Below are 6312 nucleotides of genomic sequence, written 5' to 3'. Positions count from 1 at the left end.
GAGCCATACATCCCCTTTTTCAGTGCTGTTGTAACTTCGGACGGTCACTAAATGGAACTGTTGTAAGACAAGGACTACCTGTATTGCCATATCTATTGCTCCTTCCAGCCTTGGCCCTGCTAAAGATAGTCCTCGACTTACAACCGTTCGTTTAGCAACTATTCAAAGTTATAACGGTACTGGGGGAAAAAGTGACCTGTGGCCGGTTGTCTGACAACAGATAGTCAGCATGAGCACATAATCGCATGAGCACAATTCAGGTGCTCACTAGCCTCCCTCCCTTCCTTCCTTCCTTCCTTCCCTCCCTCTCTCCCTCCCTCCCTCCCTCCTTCCATCCATCGGGCACAGTGGTTAGAATGCAGTCTTGCCAGCTAACTTTGCCAGCAGTTCAAATGTCACCAGGCTCAAGGTTGACTCAGCCTTCCATCCTTCCGAAGTGGGTAAAATGAGGACCCAGATTGTTGGGGTCAAGAGGCTGACTCTGTAAACCGCTTAGAGAGGGCTGGAAAAAGCACTATGAAGTGGTATATAAGTCTAAGTGCTATTGCTATTGCCCTTCCTTCCTTCCTTCCTTCCTTCCTTTCCTTCCTTCCTTCCTTCCTTCCTTCCTTCCTTCCTTCCTTCCTTCCTTCCTTCCTTCCTTCCTTCCTTCCTTCCTTCCTCCTTCCATGGTGCACAGTGGTTAGAATGCAGTACTGCAGGCTACTTCTGCTGCCTGCTGGCTGCCTGCATTTTGGCAGTTCAAATCTCACCAGGCTTCAGGTTGACTCAGTCTTCCATCCTTCCGAGGTGGGTAAAATGAGGACCCAGATTGTTGGGGTCAAGAGGCTGACTCTGTAAACTGCTTAGAGAGGGCTGGAAAAGCACTGTGAAGTGATTCCTTTTCCCTTCCTTCCTTCCCTCCTTCCTTCCTTCCTTCCATGGTATGGTGTACAGTGGTTAGAATGCAGTACTGCAGGCTACTTCTGCTGCTTGCCGGCTGCCTACAATTTGGCTGTTCAAATCCCACCAGGCTCAAGGTTGACCCATCCTTCCGAGATGGGTAAAATGAGGAGCCAGATTGTTGGGGGGCAAGACTCTGTAAACTGCTTAGAGTGGGCTGGAAAAAGCACTGTGAAGCGGTATATAAGTCTAAGTGCTACTGCTATACTTATAGTTGATTAGATGTCGCAATAGGAGCCCTGGTGGCACAGTGGTTAGAATGTGCTATTGCAGGCTGATTCTACCCACTGGCAGCAGTTTGATCCTGACGAGCTCAAGGTTGACTCAGCGCTCCATCCTTCCGAGGTGGGTAAAATGAGAAGCCAGATTGTTAGGAGGAGGGGGGGGTGCAAGAGGCTGACTCTGTATATTCCTTAGAGAGGGCTGGAAAGCATGGGGAAGAGATATAGAAGTCTTAAGTGCTGTTGCTATTGCTAGTCAAAAATTCTTTGGCACCTCTTATTGCTTCCATTTAACACATCCCGCAGGATGTTGCAGGGCGAAAGGCTCGCCTGCAATGTGACAGCAGCACCTTTATCTGGGACACTCTGTTCCATTGTTTTTCCCTCCGCACTGGGGCCATGCAGGCATTAAAGCAAATTAACTTTTTGCAGAGGTGGGACTTTTTCTTCCCAGCACCCTTCATATCCTGCTCTTTTATTTTGGGGCAGCATTGTTCGGCTCTCCAATTAAGATTCTTGGAGCAGATGAAGGAGAGGGAGGGAGGGGGGGAGGGAGGGAGGGAGGGGAGAGAGAGAGACAGAGAGAGAGAGAGAGAGAGAGAGAGAGAGAGAGAGAATCTGAACATTACTGTCTAGCGAGGAAACAATGATAAAATATTTTTAATCCAATATTCAAATTGCTAGCTAAGTGAGCAAGAAGGGAAGATGCCCGGATGCCTGTTTAGAAAAAATAACGACAGGTTTCTACTGGCATCTGGACACCCTCCTGTCTTCTTTGTAGATTTTGTCTTCCTTTTGCTGGTTAATCCATCTCTGAGCATGTCCAAAACGCCTTTTCTTCACCAGTGAGGAATTTCAGCCTAGCTAAAGAGAATATAATATAGAAAACAGAATAACAAGAGCTGGAAGGGACCTTGGAGGTCTTCTAATCCACCCCCCCTCCGGCTCAAGCAGAAGGCCCTATAACTGTGATGGCGAACCTACGGCATGCGTGTCACAGGTGGCATACGGAGCCCTCTCCATGGGCACGCAAGCCGTCGCCCCAGCCAGCTCCACTGTGCCTCTCACCGGCCAGCTGATTTTTGGGTGTCTGCCGTTCATGCGGCTTTTAGAAACAGATCCTTTATGACAAGGAGTTCCCCAACCGATGTGCCTTTGCGGGTTGGCAGGAGGGGTAGAGGGGATGGATCCGCGTGCGTGGCAGACATCCATGTGCTCAGCGCCATTGGCACAAGCGGCAGGCATGTACATCCACCCTGCATGCAAATGGAGCACATGGGCTCACCCGCTAATGCCAGTGGGGGTGTACCAGTGGTGGGTTGCACATTTCATTACCTTCTGCTTACCTACTTTGCTCGCCCGTGCGCTTTCTGTGCATGCGCCTGACCCCAAAAACGTTGCCTAGATAGGATGGTGAGTTCTAGTCCCACTTTAGAAACAAAAAGTAACTGGGTGACTTAGTACCAATCACCAGGAGATGGCAAGTTCTAGTCCCGCCTTAGACACGAAAAGTAACTGGGTGACTTAGTACCATTCACCAGGAGATGGTGAGTTCTAGTCCCGCCTTAGACATGAAAAGTAACTGGGTGACTTAGTACCAATCACCAGGAGATGGTGAGTTCTAGTCCCACCTTAGACATGAAAAGTAACTGGGTGACTTAGTACCAATCACCAGGAGATGGTGAGTTCTAGTCCCGCCTTAGACATGAAAAGTAACTGGGTGACTTAGTACCATTCACCAGGCGATGGTGAGTTCTAGTCCCGCCTTAGACACAAAAAGTAACTGGGTGACTTAGTACCAATCACCAGGAGATGGCGAGTTCTAGTCCCACCTTAGACACGAAAAGTAACTGGGTGACTTAGTACCAATCACCAGGAGATGGCGAGTTCTAGTCCCGCCTTAGACACGAAAAGTAACTGGGTGACTTAGTACCATTCACCAGGCGATGGTGAGTTCTAGTCCCGCCTTAGACACAAAAAGTAACTGGGTGACTTAGTACCAATCACCAGGAGATGGCGAGTTCTAGTCCCACCTTAGACACGAAAAGTAACTGGGTGACTTAGTACCAATCACCAGGAGATGGCGAGTTCTAGTCCCGCCTTAGACACGAAAAGTAACTGGGTGACTTAGTACCAATCACCAGGAGATGGTGAGTTCTAGTCCCGCCTTAGACATGAAAAGTAACTGGGTGACTTAGTACCAATCACCAGGAGATGGTGAGTTCTAGTCCCACCTTAGACATGAAAAGTAACTGGGTGACTTAGTACCAATCACCAGGAGATGGTGAGTTCTAGTCCCGCCTTAGACATGAAAAGTAACTGGGTGACTTAGTACCAATCACCAGGAGATGGTGAGTTCTAGTCCCGCCTTAGACACGAAAAGTAACTGGGTGACTTAGTACCAATCACCAGGAGATGGCGAGTTCTAGTCCCGCCTTAGACACGAAAAGTAACTGGGTGACTTAGTACCATTCACCAGGAGATGGTGAGTTCTAGTCCCGCCTTAGACATGAAAAGTAACTGGGTGACTTAGTACCAATCACCAGGAGATGGTGAGTTCTAGTCCCGCCTTAGACATGAAAAGTAACTGGGTGACTTAGTACCAATCACCAGGAGATGGTGAGTTCTAGTCCCGCCTTAGACATGAAAAGTAACTGGGTGACTTAGTACCAATCACCAGGAGATGGTGAGTTCTAGTCCCGCCTTAGACATGAAAAGTAACTGGGTGACTTAGTACCATTCACCAGGCGATGGTGAGTTCTAGTCCCGCCTTAGACACGAAAAGTAACTGGGTGACTTAGTACCAATCACCAGGAGATGGCGAGTTCTAGTCCCGCCTTAGACACGAAAAGTAACTGGGTGACTTAGTACCAATCACCAGGAGATGGTGAGTTCTAGTCCCGCCTTAGACATGAAAAGTAACTGGGTGACTTAGTACCAATCACCAGGAGATGGTGAGTTCTAGTCCCGCCTTAGACATGAAAAGTAACTGGGTGACTTAGTACCATTCACCAGGAGATGGTGAGTTCTAGTCCCGCCTTAGACATGAAAAGTAACTGGGTGACTTAGTACCATTCACCAGGAGATGGTGAGTTCTAGTCCCGCCTTAGACATGAAAAGTAACTGGGTGACTTAGTACCAATCACCAGGAGATGGTGAGTTCTAGTCCCGCCTTAGACACGAAAAGTAACTGGGTGACTTAGTACCAATCACCAGGAGATGGTGAGTTCTAGTCCCGCCTTAGACACGAAAGTAACTGGGTGACTTAGTACCATTCACCAGGAGATGGTGAGTTCTAGTCCCGCCTTAGACATGAAAAGTAACTGGGTGACTTAGTACCAATCACCAGGAGATGGTGAGTTCTAGTCCCGCCTTAGACATGAAAAGTAACTGGGTGACTTAGTACCAATCACCAGGAGATGGTGAGTTCTAGTCCCGCCTTAGACATGAAAAGTAACTGGGTGACTTAGTACCAATCACCAGGAGATGGTGAGTTCTAGTCCCGCCTTAGACATGAAAAGTAACTGGGTGACTTAGTGCCAATCACCAGGAGATGGTGAGTTCTAGTCCCGCCTTAGACACAAAAAGTAACTGGGTGACTTAGTACCAATCACCAGGAGATGGTGAGTTCTAGTCTCATCTTAGGCATGAAAGCCAGTTGGAGGATCTTGGGCCAGTCAGTTACTCTCAGCCCAACTCTCTCTGAGGGTTTCTGTTTGTGAAGAAAATAGGAGGAAGAAGGTATTTTAGGTATGCTTGCCACCTTGAGTTACTTATAAAAAGAAATACAGGTGAGATATAAATAAATCAGCAAAATCTCCAGAGGAAAAGCGAGAACGAAGTTAACTCTTGACTGAAATACACATTACATTTTTTTTAAAATAGAACATTTATGGTAAGATCTGGTCCAGTATTGCACATCAGCCAGGGATATAAATCCGATAGAAACAAGACTAAAATCAGCTGGTTGCATTTCTGTACATCCAGTTGGCAGTAAAACCGTTTTGAAAGAGAAAAAGAGAGGAAGGTAGACCTGCCAGAAAAACAGGGGGAGGAGGGTGAACAAACAGGTTGCTTCCAAGTTAAACCAATGTCTTTTTCATCCTCAGGTAGATTGCTGACCAACCCCGCATACAAGTCATGAGATTTCCTGCCTGCCTTACAAGGCTGCAATTTTGAGCAGCCTGGAATTATTTTTAGTCACCTGGTGGTGTAAATATCCCCTGGGGATTTGGAAGAGCTGGATGAGGCATGAGAGAAGCAGTAACGGTTACATCTTTGCAGCCTTTATCAGGAAACACCTCTGCGTAAGCACACAGAGACAGAGACAGCGAGAGAAAGACAGAGAGACAGGCAGAGAGAGAGAGAGAGACAGCGAGAGAGAGAGAGACAGACAGGCAGGCAGAGAAAGACAGACAGACAGCGAGAGAGAGACAGAAGACAGTGAGAGAGGCAGCGAGAGAGGCAGAGACAGTGAGATACAGAAACAGGCAGCGAGAGAGGCAAAGACAGCGAGAGAGAGAGAGAAAGAAACAGAGACAGCAAGAGAGAGACAGACAGCGAGAGAGATACAGAGAGGCAGGCAGAGAGAGAGAGAGACAGACAGACAGCAAGAGAGAGGCAGAGACAGTGAGATACAGAAACAGAGGCAGCGAGAGGCAAAGACAGCAAGAGAGAGAGAGAGAAAGAAAGGCAGCGAGAGAGGCAGAGCAGCGAGAGAGATACAGAGAGGCAGGCAGAGAGAGAGAGACGGACAGACAGAGAGAGACAGACAGCGAGAGAGAGGCAGAGACAGTGAGATACAGAAACAGAGGCAGTGAGAGAGGCAGAGACAGCGAGAGAGAGAGACAGAAGACAGTGAGAGAGAGAGAGAGGCAGCGAGAGACAGAGAAACAGGTAGCGAGAGAGGCAGAGACAACAAGAAAGAGAAACAGAGACAGAAGACAGAGAGACAGCGAGAGAGTCAGAGACAGCGAGAAAGAGAGACAGAAACAAAGGCAGCGAGAGAGGCAGAGACAGCGAGAGAGAGAGAAACAGAGGCATGAGAGAGAGACAGAAACACAGGCAGCGAGAGAGGCAGGCAGTGAGAGAGGCAGAGACAACGAGACAGCGAGTGCGAGAGACAGAAAGAGAGACAGAGACAGACAGT

Source organism: Thamnophis elegans, chromosome 14 (assembly GCF_009769535.1).
Source record: "Thamnophis elegans isolate rThaEle1 chromosome 14, rThaEle1.pri, whole genome shotgun sequence".
Lineage (NCBI taxonomy): Eukaryota > Metazoa > Chordata > Lepidosauria > Squamata > Colubridae > Thamnophis > Thamnophis elegans.
This window is presented reverse-complemented; position numbering follows the sequence as displayed.